The sequence below is a fragment of the Sciurus carolinensis genome, chromosome 3 (assembly GCF_902686445.1).
Source record: "Sciurus carolinensis chromosome 3, mSciCar1.2, whole genome shotgun sequence".
Taxonomy (NCBI): Eukaryota; Metazoa; Chordata; class Mammalia; order Rodentia; family Sciuridae; genus Sciurus; species Sciurus carolinensis.
In genome coordinates this window covers 42,250,822-42,270,404 of record NC_062215.1, presented here as the reverse complement: position 1 = coordinate 42,270,404, position 19,583 = coordinate 42,250,822, and the positions used below count along the sequence as shown (strand labels likewise).

At 42.6% G+C, this 19,583-nt stretch overlaps 1 protein-coding gene across 11 annotated transcripts in view; it reads left to right on the top strand.

Moving 5' to 3' along the window:
- Positions 1–19,583, top strand: part of Epn2 (epsin 2) — a 93,400-nt gene that overhangs the window by 9,501 nt on the left and 64,316 nt on the right. The window contains exon 1 of one of the 11 annotated variants that reach the window (XM_047542978.1): positions 7,995–8,212. The exons of the other annotated variants lie outside the window; for them this stretch is intronic. The gene's annotated coding sequence lies outside the window, so the exon portion shown is untranslated. Of the gene's footprint in view, positions 1–7,994; positions 8,213–19,583 lie in introns of those variants that run through there. 11 annotated transcript variants of the gene reach the window in all.

The following is a 19,583-nucleotide window of genomic DNA, read 5'->3' as shown; positions in this document are numbered from 1 at the left end:
AATGATAGGTACTGACAGAATCATATGCCGAATCCTGCACAGTGATTGACTTTGCACTGATAATTAAGTTTTCATCTGTATTTAAATGAACATCAAAAGGTACTACAGTGTGTTTCTGATTGGTACTTGTTCAGGTACTTGTGTTTCGGACAAATGATGTGTTGGTGAAATACAACTAGATGTCAGCTTTTGTCTGCTTTTTATGTTACATTGTTGAAGTTTGTTTCCTTGTTTTAAAAGTGGGCTGGTTGTCTTCATCTCTCCCTGGGCATTGGTTATTAAAGAGTCTGGAAATCTGGGTGAGATGATGCACAGCTACTACTGGTGAGGGTGAGGTAGAAAAGGTCACAAGTTTGAAGCCCTCAGCAATTTAGCAAGACCTTCTCTCAAAATAAAAAATTAAGGAGTGCTGGGGATATAGCTCAGTGGTAGAGTGCCTCTGGATTTAATTAATCCAGTGCAACAACAACAAAAATCTATAAAAGAGTTTGGGAAAGTGTAAATTATTCTAAGGCATGATTCAGGGTTGCCTGCATCCCACAAGTCTCTGGACCAAGAGCAAGTTTGGATAGTCCTGTGGGATGTACCTGTCTCTCCTGAGGCTTTTTGCCTCCCCTGAACCCTGAGCTGGAGGGATGGGGAGCTCCGTGAGAACTCTCTTCCACCCAGCATTTGAAGTGTGAGGAAACGTGCAACTTTTATATGATAATCCCTAGCATGGTTAGCAATCTTGAAAATTGACCCATCCTTTAGAAACTGTAGAAATATGGTTGCCTCTTATGTAATCTTCTTTCATAATGAGGCATGGATTTCCTAAGAACGGCGATTCTGATAAGAGTCCTGGAAAAGTAGTTGAAAAGTTGTTGGGACTCTGATTTATTTTAATGCTTTGGCTTTCCTAAAGTTAAAGGGTCTTTTGGGTTTTTTAAAATTTTATTAGGAGGACTGGTAACTTTCAGTTCTTTGAGGACTAAAGTGCTAAGAGAATGAATTGTCATTGTCATTGTCATTGCTTTTGGGATGAGCCTTAAAGTTTTTCTAAGTGTTCTGGCAGTTGTTCTCACTCCTTCCCAGAACCTTTCTGTCATATTGATGGGGTGTGAATAATTATTTTGTGCCATAAATACCTGGTGACCCTGAGCCTTGGGGAAGTCAGAGAACTTGGATTTAGTGGTTTGTGGTTGGAGAGGATGTGACGAATTGTAGTTCTACTCCCATTTGTTGGTTGAACTTTTAACTCATATGTTCAGTTTAAACAAACCTCTCTGTCAAGACTTTGCTGGTGAACTCCACTGGTATTTGGGTCCCTCTTGCTCTGCTCTCCTAGCCTCCCAACTCCACACAGTGTTGGGGCACTTTGCACATAGTGTGTTTGGGGCGTTTGTGATACTGTGACATCTTTCAAGCCAGTGGTTGCCCTCTCTTCCTTTACTTCTCCAGGGCCTGGATCAGCCTGTGACCTACGGTAAGTACTTAGTAAAAGTCAGTTACGAGAAGTCATTTGAGCAGGGGAACACATTTTTATCAATACCTTCTACAGGCTCTATTATTCTGTTTTGCTCTTACATAAACCACTACTGTTGGTCCAGCAGTCATGTATCAGTCACACATTCCCCTTCTGCAGATGAGTTAACTGAGAACCAGTGAGCTTAAGTCATGTGCTCTAGACCACATAACCAGTAAGTGATGGGATAGCATTTGAACAGGTGTGTTGGACTCAAGAATGTTATTATACCTGTGCCCTCATTTCTCTCAGGGAAGAAGAGATGTACTGCAAATAATGTGGGATGTTATAATTGAAATTCTCACATTTTGTTTTTGTCAAATGCATTTGTGAAATGACTATGTCCATCTGTTGAGTTTTTAAAAATTGACAAGCTTTTTGATAGTCTTTAGAGTTTTCTTTTTCTTTTTTTTGTACTGGGGATTGAACCCAGGGTGCTCTACTGCTGAGCTATATCTCTAGCCCTTTTTATTTATTTATTTATTTTGAGACAGGGGCTCACTAAGTTGTTGAGACTGACCTCAAACTTGTGATCCTTCTGACTTAGTCTCCTGAGTTGCTAGGACTACAGGTGTGTGCCACTGTGCCCAGCAGAATTTTATTTCTTAATTAGCTTGTTCATGGTGTCCAAAAGAGAAATTTAGAAAAACAAATACTTTGATATAAGTGTATGTGAAATTTAGTATATATTAAATATTGCTTGCATCTATGGATGTATTTGTCCATACTTATTTCCAGTTAAGTGGTTAAGTCTTTCATGTTGTAAAAAGTCTTGAAAGCTGTTTTAGCAGCCTTTTAAAATAAAGCAAAAGCAAAACAAACAAACAAAAATCTCCCTATGATTTCACATCAGCATTTAGCATAGGGATTACCACTCATCTGTGAATGGCAAAACTGAGACCCAGAGAGATTAAGTTATGTAGGAAGACCTGCTGGGCACAACAAGGATTCAAACTGAGGTCTGTGTGATGTAGAAAGTGCTACAGAATAATGATTATTCATTTACATTATAGGATAAATCTGTGATCTGGAATTCACCACCACAGTTTCTTAGAAAGTTAGGAATTGTGAATGAGTTTTTTGGCTTTCTCCTAACTTTAGGATCTATGAAAGCACTGCAGTTTGAATGTCAGTAACTTAATGGGCTACTTCATCAAACAGACATTAGATTTAGGGTTTGATTTAAAAAAAAAAAACAAAAAAAAAAAACCCTGCCTTCTTTGAACCAGATCTGCAACATTGTTACAGTGTTTTCTGTATGCTTTGGCTTCTTTCAGGTGACTCATTTCCCAGGGCTTCCAGGTACTGGAGCCTGCTTTGTTGCTGGGCACAGAAAGGTTTTGGCTGATTTCATTTCCTCTTGGTCCTGGTCTAGGCAATGTGTATAGCAGCACTTTTAAGCCTGTTCTAGAGACAAAACAGGTAACTTAATTTTATTCAAAGCAGTGCAAGGAATCAGGCACACTGAGGACTGTAAATATAAGGGACTCCCATCTCCTGTTCATGTAGCCCAGTTGATCAATAGAGCAGGGAAAAATAGACTCATCCTGGGAGATGGCTGGCCATCTAGGGCTAATGCATGATGTGGATTTAAAAGCATTTATAATTAATCACTTCTAAGTGCAGACTGCATCTTTCCTCTTGCTCCCACTGCTTTTGGTAATGTCATTGTCACAATGTGGTAGTTTTGTAACTGAGAACACCAAATGGCACAATTTGTCTACAATGGCCTTGTGGCAGATCGCTTTGGAATCAGATGTGGGTACTAGAAGGCCTCCTGGCTAGGTGACTTGTGGCACTTCCATCACTGAGCTTTGGTTGCCTCATCTCTAAAGTGGGGCTAGCAATGACGACTTCATGGAATAGACTTGCTGTGTTTCTCAGACTCCACTTGTGCATCAGAATCTCCCAAAGGGCTGGGTCAACACATTGCTGAGCTTCACTGCAGTTTCCATAAAGTATGTGATGCCTTAGAATGTGTGTTTTTAACCAGTTTCTGAGTATGACTGATCCTGCCAATTTGGGGACCAAACTTGGGAACTCTGGCCTGAGAATTGATGGAGCAGGCACATTAGGTGTCTAGCACCAACTGGTAGTGCAGAGGAAATGCGAAAATGACACTTCCTTTTTGCCTCTGAAATATAAATATTGCTCTGAAGATGGTAGTGTGACTTGGAAAGGAAATTTGGGTTCTCAGAGAGATATTTTCACTTTGTTATTTCTTGATTGTAATTTGGGACTGTGGTCACAGTTATTGTTAAACATTATGTAGATTAGTTGGAACATTTTCCTTAAAGAAGGGAATGTGGGATGTCAGTGGCCTACAAAAAGGCAGTTAGCCTTTCCGTTGGAAAAGCAGGTTCATCAAACCTACACATCTGGGAATATGTTTGCTGTTGAGGCTTTTTAGAAATGCAACTTGGAGAGAGGTTGGGGAGGTAGTGGTGATGGGTTTGAGCAGAATCTCAAGGGGACCATTAGGGATGGACTACTGGTGTTAATGGAAGTTACTCCTCCTCCTAACAATTGAGATTAATTTATTTTTCTTTGGTGTTTAGAGTTTGGAAAAAAATATATTTTTTGCTTCTAGTGGTAATTAGCAACTTGTCCATCAAAAACAAACATTGGGGGTGGTATGTGTCTGAGCTCAGTTAGTTTTTTAATGTCTCCTGTGTACTAGGCCCTAGTTACTCCTTTTATGCACAGTACCTGATTTAATTATCTGTGCCTGTCCTGTAAAGCCTATCAGTTTCCCTTTTTGCACTTGTGGCCCCAGGCCACACAGCCTTTGAATGCTCCAGTTAGTATCAGTGCCCCACCTGTGTCAGACTCAGAACCACATCATTTCCACTCCTTCACCCTGCATTGTGCCACGTGCTCCCATTACCTCACTTTACTCTCATAGCAGTCTTGAGAGGTAGGAATTTCACAGATGAGCTTGCTGAAGTTTAGAGGAGGTGAGTTTGGCCATGTGCACCTAGCCAAGTGACCTGAAGGACCTGAATTCAGTCCCACACCTGTCTCATTTTGGAGCTTTATGAAGTCATTTCTATGACAACAGCTCACCTCCCTGTCCAGGACCACAGAAGTAAATTCATAGATGCTCAGCAGCCTACATGCATCCAACAGGGACCTCAGGGTAATCCAGCTGGGTTGGCTGGAGGAAGTCTGTGGGCTGGCTGGTAAGGGTTTTCAAAGCTGTGTTAAAATAATTGGCTAAATTGCTCTTCGAGGGAAGGGGGCATTTCTTTTTCCTTTGTAACCCCAAAGCTCTGCACACTGGTTCTAAACATTATACACGGGTACCAAATGACTAAAATAATGCTCTGGTAATGCTGTGGTTAAAAGGGTGATCAAATTCATGCAGAACTTGGTGTGCTTAAAAAGTTCCATGTAAATAAAAATATAAAGAACCTCCTTCCTTGGTATGCAGTTACCACATGCATCCCAGCCAGTGGGTAGTTTTCTCAGCAGTGTCCCAAGGAGCCTGGGGTGTGGGCACTTTCCCAAGGTTTGAAAACTGCCTGCAGCTCTTGATCCAAGGATGGTAAATAGTTCTGTGTTGGTGCCTGTCCTGCACTTGTGGGAGGCTCTGGAGATTTGGATTAGTTTGTTGTTTTGTAAACTGTTAAGGACTCTGAAGTGAACAAATAAATGTGAGCAGAATGTTGCTGTTAAAGGATAGCCCCATCCCCCATGCCAGCAGTCATAGCAGAAAAGGATTGCTGACAGGCTAAATGTGATTCACATTTTTTTTCTTGAAAGCGGGTCCTCTCTGTGTGCCTGTTTGATACCAGAGCTGTCCTGGGATATAATGACTCCACTGTGGATCAAAAATTTGGGAAACCACAATCAGAGAAAGAATTTTTATGCTTCGTTACTAGAGGCAGTCAGGAGATCTAGAAGCATAGGCATTTCAAGGACAGTTTTGTGACAATAGGGCAGAATATCTGAGGTCAGTATCAGCCTGGAAAATCTGTAATATGTGGCCTTTGGAGTCAAATTGCTGGGTGTAAATGAAAGGGCATGTTTCTGGCCATTATGAGGTTAGTCTAATCGAGAAGACAAAATTAACATTTGTGAGACAGAAGCTAGCAGTGTGTTGAGCTATGAGTTTGATTCTTTGTCAGGAGGCCAAGAATGGAGGAAAAATCTGGAAGAGTCAGGGAGAAGGTAGGATTTGAGTTAGGTCTTGAAGGATAAGGAAAGGGAAGGAAGGCAGATAGGAACGCATTTCAAATCCAGGAACAGCAGGAGGTAGAGCTTGAGGTGGGCTTGGGCATGGTTCAGGTGCAGATGTGTATCTCTGCTCGTCCACCTGCATGTGTGCAAGCTCCTAAAGCAACTCTACCTGGTAGTATGCCTTCTGGGTGCAGTGAGGTCTGAGAAGGCCACCAGCTCTGATGAGGCAGCAGCCTTGGGTTTTATTTTATTGGCAGTAGGTAGTTTGGTAAGTATTGAGTGTGTGCCACCTCTAGTGTTTGGGGAAAGGGTCCTCTGGCAGGCCCAGTGGAGTGAAGTACTTCCTATGGGTGAGAGTCTAGCCCAGACTGGCATCATGAGGCTGGCTAGATCCAGATTCTGAGATAGAGTGTGAAGGGAGACCAGCATCCAGCTTTGTTTGGGGAAAGATGAGGGACTCAGTGCAGGCTGGGAAATTTGAATTTGACATACTGGGAGCCTGCAGATCTTATCCCTGGTTGCACCTGCAAACCACATGACTTGGAAAGCTTTTTAAAAATGCCTCTGATGGGGCCCCACCCCAGACCATCAAGGTGGAGCCAATAATTTTTAGAAGTACCCCAGACAAATCTAATGGTCTGTGTGGGTTGAGACACAAAGGTGTGTGCTCAGGGGAGCCTCTGGGAATGTTGGGATTGGAATGTGGGAGTAAATGGAACCAGAGAGAAGAAAGCTTTTGTGGTAATGAGTTGTGGGTGCTGGGGCTCTGGGTTGTCTTAGAGTAACTGTGGATGGGCTCCAGAAAAGAGGGAGGGCCACCAAGGAGGTGGGATCTGGCTAGAGCCAGACTGGCGCCTCTGAGCTAAACTTGGAGGAGGGGGTTAGTTTAGTAGAGTGTAAAGAAGGTGAGAGCAGGAGAGATTGTGAGCCAACTGTTTGGTAATCCTTTCTACCTGAGCCCTAGGCTTGGAGCAGGCAGAGCAGGTTCTTATCTGTTCCTTCAAGCTTGCCAGCCAGGTTCCTTCCCACACCCTGAATTATAATGACTATAGCAAGCAATTCTTGTAAAATTTTTAAAAACTGCATTTCTTTAAGGTAGTTTTATTAAAGATGGTTGTATTGTAGAGTACTTAATTCAGATAGTTTCACTTTACCAGTCAAAGGTTGGAGATGAGGTTTTACATGGCACATTTAATACATGTAATAATGTCATGCATGGGATTTTGGGAAAAAAATCATTCATAGTCCAGTCCAATTAATTTACTATTTAATGCTTATTGAGCACATTTATATTATGTCTACTGGGCTGGGATACAGAAATGAATAAAATGTAAGTTCTGTCCTCAGATAGTTTTGGGTCTGCAGAGGGCCTCCTGATGTAGGGATGGGTGGCATCATCCCTAGGAGAGAGGTGCTTGTAGAGAAGTTTAGGAACTGGTGTCTGACACTAACGATGGAATCTGGGGAATAGAGAAGGCTTCATATCTGAAAGTTGAATCTTGAAGGAAAACTGAGCGCAGTGGTGTACTCCTGTAATCCCAGAGATCCTTGAGGCTGAGGCAGGAGGATTGCAAGTTCGAGGCTAATCTCAGCAATTTTGGAAGACCCTAAGCAATTTAGTGAGAACCTGTCTCAAAATAAAAAATAAAAAGGGCTGGAGATGTGGCTCAGGGGTTAAGCTCCCCTTGGTTTAAAAAAAAAAAAAAAAAAAAAAATATATATATATATATATATATATATTGAAATTAGAGTAGAGGAACCCAGCCAATGGTGCTGTGTGGTACAAAGACCTGGAAGCTTGCTGTCCAGGCTGAGTAAGGAGGAGAAAGGACTGGACATGTGGCAGAGACCCAGATGTGGGCTGATCAGGCTGTTCAGGCAGGACTGGTGAGAGCTGGGTGAGATTTGACTTGTGGCCATGTTTTTCATGCAGTCATTTGGTTGTAAATGGGCAGAGTTGCGGGTCCTCCACCCCACTCCTAAGCAGAGCAGCTCTGCTCTGATGAAAGTGGGGAACCTAAAAGAACTTTGAAAGTGTTTCTGTATGGGTTGAACACGGCCAGAGTGGCCTCCTTGCTGAAGGTGCTGGGGAGCCAGGATGAGCAGAGTGCCTTTTAGGTGACTGGGAGGGAGGGGCTGAGGCTTCTTTTAGAGGACCTGAACAGCTCTTGCTCTTTTCTGTGTGCTGTGAGAAGGGTGGAGTTGAAAGGAGTTCCTGTCCCACCCCCTCCTCTAGGCCAGTTTCTCAAGGTCTGGTGACGCCTCTGTGATTTGCTGGTGTTTCAGTGAACCAATCCCTTGGGACTAAAACTCCTGCGGTTAAACAGCTCTGTTTTTCAGAAATCCCTGGAGAATTTTGTGACCACATGGTAAAGATAAGGGACCTCCTGATTATTTACTTAGAATGTATGTCAGAGAGCCACTGTCCCTGGCTGTGTGCTGGGTACTGAGGAGATGGTCCTAGCCTTAACTTTCCTCTGTCTGGATTAGAAAAAAGATGTTTGTTGGTGAATTGAAACCACAGAGGTAGGTGTCTTGTTTGGCTGCATGTTCTGTACCTCTTTTTAAAACATTAACTCTGGGTGCTGTATTCATTTCCTGTGGCTACTGTAAGAAATGTTTTTGTGTAGGGTAGAGGAGACTAAGATCATGCTGTCATCAATGGCTGCATTCCTCCTGGAGGCTCTAGGGGAGGATCTGTCAACCTTGCCTTTTCCAGCTTCTAGGCCTTCTGTATTTATTGGTTTATGCCCCTTTTGTCCTCACAGCCAGCTGTTACTTGTCCTGTCTTTCTCATGGCATCTCTCTGACTCTGATTGTTCTGTCTCCCACTTCACTTCAAAGGTCTCTTGATTACCTTCAGTTCACTTGGTAATCCAGGATACTTTCCCTATTTTTTAGTCACCTGATTAGAAACCTTTAATTCTGTCTGCTACCTTAGTTCCCCGCCTTTGCCTTGTAACCTCAAATATCCTCAGCTTCCAGGATTAGGATGTAGACATCTTCGGGAGGCCATCATTTGCCTACCACACTTGCCAACATGAAAATCAGGAGATCTCACATAGCCATCCACACTTGCAGTTTCATGGACAAATCAGAACACTTGGCAGCTGGGGGCTACACTGTTGCCTGGTAACAGTGGGTTGGAGCCAGTTTTGCCATCTCTGGCTGGGTCTTGTGTGTGCCAGTTTTCTGTGGGCCCCAGCCCTCCTCATGGTGCCCACTCATTTCCTTTAGTTTTTTGGTCCTCACTCTGGGGAGAAAGGAACTTACAGAGTTCAGTTGTGGCATTGTCCCATGTCCAGGATAATTGATCTCTCCATCTTCCTGTTTTGTGCTCTCCTTCTCTCCCCCTGCATCTCACCCCCACTTCCTGCCCCAGACTATCATCCTGATGCCCCCTCTTCTGCCTCTGCCTGGCAATACTATCCCTTCTTCTCTTTCTGATCAAGAGCTTTATGCTCCACAGCATCTCTGATGCCATTTGTGCCATGACTCCTGGTTCCCTCCTTTTCTGGCTTCCAACTTTAGTACATTCTGGTACCTTTTGCTCTTGCATTGGAATTTGTGACAAGAAAGTCTTTGTAATGTAACTTTAGAGCCATATCCATCAAAAGAATGACATATCAGCATGTAGTTAAACATTGCTCTGGCATGCACTCTCCTGGACACTGGGAATGCAACAGGAAACAAGGTAGAGACTCCTGTCCGCCTCCCCTGCAAGTCTGGTCCTAGTAGAGAGAGTTGGAGAACCAAATGAATTGGCAAGTACACTATCTACCTCCTGCTGCATTTAGGGGTGTCTGCTTCTTTCAGTCCCCCAGCCCTGGAGGTAAACTCTGTTTGCACTGGGTTAAAGGTATTTTGCTGAAAGATCCAGTGTCCTTTCCAAACATTTCCTGGGCCCAGCTGATAGTTGAATTTTGAGCAGGGATCCCGGAGGCCTGGGTATCAGGTTGGTTAGTAGTGTGAGGGTCCAAACCAAACTCTCAGTACTGCTGTCTGGTGGTCTGAACTGGGATTCTGGTTATAAGGAACCCTTTGTGTGACCTCCTGTGGAGGGATCTGCATTGAGTGACCCAAAACTGTTGGGCTTCCCACTTTTCTTACCTAGGCTGACTTCACATTTACGATCCTCCTGCCTCAGCCTTCCTAGTAGCTGGGATTACAGGTATCTACCACTGCCTGGCCAGCTTCAACAATTTAGGGTTCCTTGTCCTAATTCTCATCACTCCCCCCACCAAAAAAAAAAAAAAAAAAAAATCCACATTCATTAGTTATTCCCCAGTTTGGCCTAGCCCCAATGCTATCTTCCCCAACACCTGGTAACTACTAATCTACTTTTTATCTCTATGGATTTGTCTAATCTGAACATTTCATATACATGGAATCTCACTATAGCCTTTTGGTTGGTCTCTTTTACACTGTAGTAGCATGGATCATCATTTTATACCTTTTTTTGACTGAATAGACCACAGGTTTTTTTTTTTTTTTTTCTTTTAATCCATCTGTTGGTGGTCATTTGGGTTGTTTTTACCTTTGGCTATTGTGAATAGTTGCTATTTTAACTTAACTGTTCATTGATTATTTTGAAATTGGTGATGGGGTGTGAATTGTAAAGAAAATATGATGTGTAAAGGGTAGGAGAGCAATTTTCCATTTATTTAAACAATCACATTTTCAGAGAACTAGCTTAGTAACAGAAAGGTATACTCCTGGATGTATTTCATCAGTATCTAAGGGACTCAGAACCTTTTGTAGGGGAGTGGGTACCAGGGATTGAGCCTAGAGATGCTTAACCAGTGAGCTAACCACTATTTTTTATTTTAGACAGGGTCTCACTAAGTTGCTGAGGCCTGGTTTTGAATTTGGCAGTCCTCTTGCCTCAATCTCCGGAGCAGCTAGGATTACGGGCATGTGTCTGGCTCAGAGATCTCTTCTGACTATCTTTTGTTGTTTGATTTTGGTGACCATTAGACCCGCGTAAGTTGGAACTGCTTGTCTCATGGACAAGCCCTATCTTTCTTGGTGACGTAAACAGCCATAGCTACAGGTGTGAGGGAGGGCAGTGGCCCTCATGAGCAGTGGTGTAGAAGAAACGCTTGGCAGTCTCCGGGACTTTGCCCTCTTTCTGAGTTATGGGAATAGATTTGTGTTTTCAGAAGAGCCTTTGATAGAAGAGCTTGTTTTCCTGGATACTGAGTTAGTGCTGTTAGTCATCTACCTCAGTAAAATAATCAGTCTGCCTGAGGTCTGTGTTTTCATTATTTGCTGGAGTCCAGGAGGGTAGGTAAAATACATTGTTACCATCATAGAACAGAACTGGGTTTGGTAGGGTGTTTTATATTTAGGGCATTGATTTCATGTCAGTTAGTGGGCAGCTCTTAATAGTAGCTGGGTGCTGATAGGTGGATACCCTTCTCAAGGCTGATTTTGTGGAATATCTGTACTCTGAGAGACATGGTAAAAGTGGCCAATGCCACATCTGTGGTAGTTAGAGCTATGGAACTGGGGGCGTACTCTGCTACATCATGCTGTATGTTCTCCTTTTGGAGGGCCTGAGGGAGCATTCATCTCAGGTCCCAGACAAGGGAAATCTCTTGAATCTGGTTTATCTATTGTAGATAGTGTGAATCCTTTTTGCTTTGACCAACAGGAAGCTCAACTCATAACCACTCATTTATTTGTTCCAGCTGTAGTGTGACCTGAAGTTTGGGTTCTAACCTTGCTTTCTGACCTCACTTTTGTTTTTTAAGTGCCATCACCTGATGCTTGGTCCCTACGTTCTCTTGTTTTATTATTCTAGAATGGGGCCTGAGTATAAGTATGCTTCCAAAGTTCTCAAAGGTTCATGCATCTGGCCTTGTTTTGAACTGTTCCTTTAGGTCATTTCACTTCTTTTTAGCAACAAAGTAGGGTTAAATAGACAAAAAGGGTGGAGTCTGGGAGGATAACCAAACCGAAGGACAGTAGTCTGAGCTCAGAGATGCTGAATAAAGAGGATTATATAATTTCCAGTGGTGTCCTGCCTATGACACTGCAGGACAACTCTGAGAGACTCCTCTCCTTGTCCAGAACCACAGGAGGCTCAACTCATACCACATTGGGTAGGAGCAACTCTGAGATTCATCTCTGAAGTTCTTGGGCCTGCCTAGCAGTGGTCTGGCTTTGTAATAAGACCTTTTGGGCCATTCAGGACCCAGTTGCCATGCTTGGAGCTTAATTTATGCTTTGTATCATATAGTATAGATTGTAATTAAGGAATACCTTTTTATATAAAGAGAACATTTAAAACATGGTCTTTGCAACTAATCTGATCCCTTCTATGCTTTAAAAAAGTGTTTGTGGGAGGAAACCCTATTCTCCCTGTTTTAAAGAAAAACAAGAAATTATGAAAGAATGTTTTCATTCTTTGTTCATTTAAAAGATTGTATTGTATCAGTAGAAGAAAAAGGCAGGTAGCACAACAAATTACTATGTAACCTGATTGCAAAGTACTGGGTAAATATTAACATTTGAAGAAAAAGAAATGTTTTTTTAAACAAACCAAGTCCCTTAATTCCTCCCTCCTCTCAACCCCCATTTTCATTTGAAGAAACATCTTTGAAGAAACATCTTGCTATCTTTATTTCCTTCCCTACCATCTGATAATCACTAGTTTCCAATGACTAGTTAAAGTCAGCTATACTAAAATAGATGATATGCAATATGGTATTTCTAGGCAGATTTCCTTTTTTTGTGCTAAATGCCCTGAGGTTGTTAAGGATGTCTGTTTTAATGGTGTAGAGGTAGGGGGGAGCGATACCTTTCCTCCTCATCATAAGGGGCATTACTGACATGTCATAACGAAAGACAGATTTATAAGAGAAAAACATTCTCGTTCTGTAATCATTGTTTTAAGTGATCAGGGAGCCTTCAGAATGACAGGGGAAATGTCTATTTTATGCTTAGGTTTTATGAAGCAGAAATAGCTATGAGAAATGTGATTGAACAAAAAGATTATGATCCTAATGGTAATAGACTGAGCTGGGAAACCTAACAAGGCTCAGATCCTTCTTGTCCTCTCAGTTATAGTATTCCTTCCTTCAGGTTTGGTATAAGACCCTTTGGAATAAGGGCATTATGATCTGTTATTGGACAAGTAGGTCAGAGAATTTCTCTTCCCCTTTTTACCCCACAGGGAATTGAATGTAGGTGCTGCATCCCGAACTACCCCTGCTTCTTAATTTTGATCTCTCCAAGTTGCCCAGGCTGACCTTGAACTTGTGATTCTCCATCTCAGTCTCCTGAGTTTCTGGGATTACAGGTGTACACCGTTGTGTCTGGCCAGAGAATTTCTTTATGGCCAGCTCCTAGACAGAGGAATGTGATGACTGGGGAACAGGTTACTCATTCTAGTTTGTGTGACTGGCTTTGGGAAAAAGACTCTCTAGTTTCTGTGGCCTGACTTGGGGAAGAGGAATCCTGATTTCCATAACTCATTCTTGGGGAGGAAGAGGGATGACAGGAGGATAGACAAAGGTCAGAGAGTTCTTGGTTCTGAGGCTTTTCACTGTTCTTTAGTTCAAAGTACCCAGCATGCCAAAGTGCTATATTTTGGGGTATCATTCTCTGAGCCCAGTGATGGTCATCAGAAAATTTAGAAGTACATGTAAGTAGAAAGGACTAAACTACAACTTAGTCTTATCACTGTAATTACTGTTGATATTTTGGTTTATTTCCTGTACATTATTGTGGTTTTTTTTTTACTACACTGGTGTCTTTGTGATCTGTTTAACCATCATGGCATGGCCCAGAGTTTTCCCTTGAATGGTGATGCTGGGAGAGGTCTGTCATCTTTTGTCATTTGTTTTCTTTCCAAGCAAGCTATTGGTCCCCACCTCCCATGCTCCAGGTGCTAGGGTTCTGCATTCTCCTTCAGGAGACCAGGAGGAAGCTATCTGGTAGGGGAGAGGCTTTGCTGTACTAAGAGGGTTTGTTAAGTAACTGCATGTGGGTGAAGGAGGAGAAATAAGCACTGACCTGGGTGGCTATTGGTACTGTGTAGAGACAGGGAGTGTGGAGGAAGAGCCTGTCTGGTGGAGAATATGATTTCAGGGCTGGACAGTGGGACCAAAAAGTGCCAGCACTGTACACACTTTGAAGGCTTTCAGAATGGGGCAGACCAATTCCTTGGGCAAAAATCCCTTAATGTTCTCTGGGCCTCAGTTTCCCCACATTTGATATAAATGAAAGAATAGTCCTTCCCACATCCTTTTAATACAAGCAAGCTGTGGTCTGTGTCTCTGAAGATCTTCCATTCCTAGATGAGGGCAGCATTCCAACTGACAGTTGTCATGTTTCTGGTAATATCTTTTCCCTTTGGGTGAGGTAGGTTTGGGTTGGTGATGAGAACTTGATAATGGGTCAGCATGTTCTTTCCACACTTTTCAGGAGCCTGCAGAAGAGAAAACAGGCTGGTTTCTCAGAAAATGTTTGCTTGAGGCTCAACAGCTAACTCTGAGGCAACCTAAAGAGTAGGAGCAGAACCTTACTCAACCAGGTCACTTCAGAGAGACCCATGGTATGTTCTCATCTAGTAATTTCCTTCTGGAGCCCTTGGCATTGATGCTGTATGTGGATAATTGAACAGGTTGAGAGTGCCTGTGAGCAGATCTTCCATATTAGGGTTAGGTTCCCTGCACAATGGGGTCAGGCCTATCTGGCCATTTAGTCACAGAGCCAATCCCAGTAGACGATATCAATCTTCCCACAAGACTGTGGCTACCAGGAGGGTGGCAGCAGGCTCTTCTGTGCCCATTGTGTCTAGCACAAGTGTGCATTTGTATACTACATAACACTACCAACTGGTGGAGATTTAAGAAATTTTTTACAGGGCTGGGGTATAGCTCAGCGGTTGAGTACTTGCTAAGGCATGTGTAAGGCACTGGATTCCAACCCCAGCACATGGGAAGTAAAGGGGCATTCTACCACTGAGCTATATCCCCAGCCCTTTTTATTTTTTATTTTGAGTTGGTGTCTCACTAAGTTGCTAAGGTTGATCTTAAGTTGTGATTTTCCTGAGATTGTAAACCTGTACCACTGTGTCTGGCTTTTTTTTGTTGTTGTTGTTGTTAGAAGAAAATCAGTTTAAAACTTGGAAAAGGAGAAAAATGTTGTCTTCCTTTAAAGAAAAGAAAAACAATCTGACTGATGAAGCAAACGCTCGGAAATTTGAGATTTTTTTAACTTCCCTTTTGTGAGGCCCATGGAAATCCAATTTGGAATTGGTCAGTCTGAGGTTTTCTCCTTCTGGTGGATGATGTGGAAATGCAGTTTTGCTTTTTTTGTTGAATGTGAGAATAGTTAACTGGCTGATCTGGCATCTTTGGAGCCTTGGGTCATTTCAGAAGAAATTTCCAGAAAATCTCATTCCAAGGGCCAAAGCCTTTCATCTTTTGTTTTGCTTCTTCTGACTTTCCTTATTACCTGATTTAATGAAGGCCAGGCTTGCTAGGCCCTAGGGGTAAAACTGAGTCAGAGGGGTGGGAAATCATGTTTACAGATTGGCCTTTGGAATGGTGACCCCCTTATCCCTGCATACCCAGGGGAAAGGCCCAGGTGTCCTGTCATGTGCATTCAGGGCTCATCCTAATTTGACCTTTCTTCCCTTTCAGCTTCATCTCTTGCTGCCCTTTTCTTTTCATTTTCTTTTCCCCAGCCAAGCTGTGTCCTGAGCCACCCATTTTGCTTGGAATGTGCTTTGCCCATTGCTTACCTACATTGTTGGGCTTCACAGATGCTGACCTGAAAGCCTATGCTACTGTCCCAAATTCTTGTTATTGTCTGTTTTGCTTGCTGTGTTTGGTATCACTTGAGCTATTGCATGTAGGGACTATATCTGATGAATCTGTGTCCTCCAGCACCATGCCTAGAGCCTGGCAGGAACTGGTGTTGGGGAAACGACTGCTGCCTGAGTGACTCTTCAGAGGGCTGTTCTGCCCGGCTTGACCTTGCTACCTCATGATGGAGACACAGACTTGCTCAGGGCCATGCTGGGTGGGATTTTCCAAAAATGCTTTGGATGGCCCATGGGAAAGGGAAAGCTCATACCAAAGTGGACCGTAGGTTGGATATGGGTGTTGATAGTGGGAGAAGCCACTGAGATGGGAAACATGGTGGAGGAGGAGTTCCAGAAAGAAAGGGACAGCTGCAGGAAGACCTGGGATACTTCCCCTCTGACTGATAGCAGTTGGTTACTTGGCTCTCACACAGGTGAATGCAGAAGGATACAGGTGGGCCTTGGCTGGTGCTCACTAATGGGCTGCTTGGCACTGGCATCTGGGACCTGTTGACCAAAGACTTTAATGTGACCAGTATTTCTTTTTGTCTTTTTTTTTTAAGATGAATTACTCATTTGAATAGACAATATATCAGCATAGTTCTAAAAATAAAAAGATTTGAGCCAGGCGTGGTGGCACACATTTGTGACCTCAGCTCCTTGGGCACCTAAGGCAGGAGGATGGAATGTTCGAGGCCAGTCTGGGCAACTTAATGAGACCCTGTTTCAAAAAAAGGGGAGAAGGGCTGGGGAGGTAGTTCAGTGGTAGAGCACCCCTGAATTCAACCTTTAATATCTAAAAAAATTAAGTAAAATGGATTTTAAAATGTACTTTGGAAAATATTGTCCACTCTTGATCTCGTCTGCTGTGCCTTTCTTCTTGATAACTGCCTTTGCAGTTTGAATATCCTTCCAGTGTTTCTTTGCTAATACAAACATAGGTGTAGATTCTTTCTCTTTATTTAAAATACAGGCCTGTCTGAATATTCTGCATACATTTCTACAGTTTGCTTTTTCATTTTGCCTGTGTATTCTATAGATTTTTTCCTGTGGATCTTGTCATTCTCTTTAGTATAGTTTTGTGAAGTTGTTTCTTTTTGAAACATTTAAAAAACTTAATCTGTATAAATAAATAAAGGCATGCAGGTCATTTCCAGCATGCTGTTTCATGACATGCCTGCAATGTGTTGTCTTCCATATTCAGTCATATGTTCCCACAGGGACATTGAGGAGTCAGAGGGAAGACATGTTTGTCATTTTGACAGATTTTTCCCTCCATGGGGGTTGCTCCAGGTTGCCCTCTTACCAGCAGTGTAGATGCCTATCTCCCCACAGCCTGACTAACAGCAGGTGTAGTCAAATGTTTGGATTTCTGCCAGCCTGACAGGTGTAAATAGTATCTCAATATAATTTCAATTTGCATTTTTCTGAATTGTGAGCTGATCATGCTGTCATATGTTTAAGGATCATTTATATTTTTGTGTGAACTACTGTGTTCCATTTTTCTTTTGGGTTTATCAATTGCTCATTTCTCAGTTTCTCTTTATAATTTTGGAAGGTTGGTTCACTGTGTTATGAGTTATAAATATTTTTTCAGGCTAGGAATTATTCTGATTGAGCCAGGTTTTTTTTTTTTTTTTTGTAACTCCATTCCTCTCTATCTACTTGGGTTTAAATCAGACCATGACCTTGGGACAGAGCTTGGTGGTTCCTATTGGGACAGAACCACAATCTTGACTTCCTTCCAGGAATTTATGTTAATTAGCCACAGTCTCATTTTAAACATGAACATATGATAGTGTAGGTGTGCTTGAATCAGGTCTGGCTGGGCTACATAACTCTGTGAAAATATCCGTCCCTAGCTGTAGGACATGGTGGTGCATGACTGTAATTCCAGCAATTCTGGAGGCTGAGGCAGTAGAATCACAAATTTGGGATCACATGTTTGAGGCCAGCCTCAGCAACTTATTGAGACCCTGTCTCAAAATAAAAAAATAAAAAGGACTGGGGCTGTTACTCAGTTGTAGGGCACACCTGTGTTTAATCCCCAGTATGAGAAACAAGCAAACAAACAAGGGGCCTGGCAGAGCAGGGATTATTTCTCCCTGGTGCCATGTGTCCAGTGTGTCTGTTCAGGGGACTTTGCTCATTGTAGTCATTGACAAACCTGGGATGATGGAGATGTAAGCTTTCATTCATTCATTCATTTTTTAAAAGTATTTTATTGATACATGATTTATGTTTTATGCAATAAAGTTCACCCATTTGAAGTGTATAAATGGTGTTTAGTAGTGTATATGGTTCAGTAGTTTTAATATAGAGCTGTGTAACCATTAACATAATATTATTATAGAACATTTCATCACCCCTAAAAAGAAACCTTGTACCCATTAAGCCCACATTCTTCCTTCTACCTTTCCCTGTCCTTTGGCAACTATCAGTCTACTTTGTGTTCCTGTGGATATGTCTTTTCTGAACATTCCATGTAAGTAGACTTATATGACTTTTTGGGTTTGTCTTCTTTTACTCAGCATCACATTTCAGGCTTCATCCATGTTGTAGCAAGTGTCAGGACTTCATTCCTTTCTTAAGGCTAAATAATAATCCACTGTAAGGCTAGAACACGTTTGTTTATTCACTCATCTGTGGATAGACAAAGTTGTCTCCGCGCTGGCTATGGTGAGTTGTATAGCCATGAACGTGATGCATGAGTCTGTGAGTCTCTGGGCAGATAGGGAAGCTCCATCTTGACACAGGCATCCACTGTCACCTCCATGGTGGGAAGGGAATATGGAGAATGACATACCTTACTTCTGTTTTGTCTTAGTGCCCAGTCCAATGCCATGACTGACTTCAGAGGGGTTGGAAAAACTGTTGAGAGCCCAAAAGGAAGTGAGCTAGAAATTCATGGTGAAGAAACTAAAACTGTAGAAGAGAAGAGAAGGGAGATTTCCAGGCTCCAGAATGACCTGTGTATACAGGTTCATTAATAAAGGTTCATTAGTAAAATTGGTTCCAGTACAGAAATTACACGGATTGACCTTGAAAGCTGCTTGGTGGAAAGACCTTACATCTTCCAAGGTCCATCTTAGGTGGGTATGGTGATATTGGAGCGGACAAGGGCAGCCAGCCACATAGAAGTAGTACTATACTGGACTGAGGTTGAGGATTGGGTCATTCTGAATTTTTTTGGAAACAGTGTGGCTTAGTGAGCTGAGAACCTCATCCCCACTCTGCCATTTGTCCCCTCTCTCTTCACTTATAAAATGCTCCACCAGCAGAACTGTAGCAAGATTGATGCTGTGAGCCACCTGGGCCAGTGCTGAGCACTCAGAAAATTACAACTCTAACCTTGGTATATTTGACCAGCAGCAACTGACCCTTTGAGCACTGTGACTAGGCTGGGACAGCCAGGTTCCTATGGCCTGGTTATCTCCTTGGTGCCTGAAGGAGGAGGGGGCCACTCTAGATGAGGTGGGGTTGGTGGCGCTGACGTGGCCAGCACATATTTCAAGGGCAAGTGAACAGTTTTTCCTTGGCTTCTCAGCACAAGAAGTTTCTAAAGTAGAGCATTTTCTGGGCATGGGAGCAACTGGGCAGATCCCCATCATGCACTCAGTTGTCAATGCGGGAAATTCACCCCTCAATTATTATTTTTCCAAACAAAGCAGGACAATGGCAGTGAAAACACTCATTGAATAAAAGCATTTGGCTAATGGAGATAAAACCAGAAGGAAAATAACAACTTTCATTTCCTTTTGGTTTTTGTGTTTTGACATTTGGCAGCATTCTTCTAGTGTTTTAAGAATTAAAAAAAATTATATGGTATGCAAACTTCTGTTTGTTTATGCTTGTTAAATTTAGTGTGAAATAGACTAAAAACTTCCCCTCCTGTTCCATGTCAGCTTGCTCTGTTTTGCTTTTGTGTGGTCAAGGGACTAGTGGAATGTGAGAGGCCAATCAGAAACCTGTGGGGGCACATGGGAACTCCTATAGCAGAAGTAAAAACATTTAACCTTATTTCCTACAGCCCTCCCCAGTCCTTTATCTCGATGATGTTCACAGGACGCCATTCCT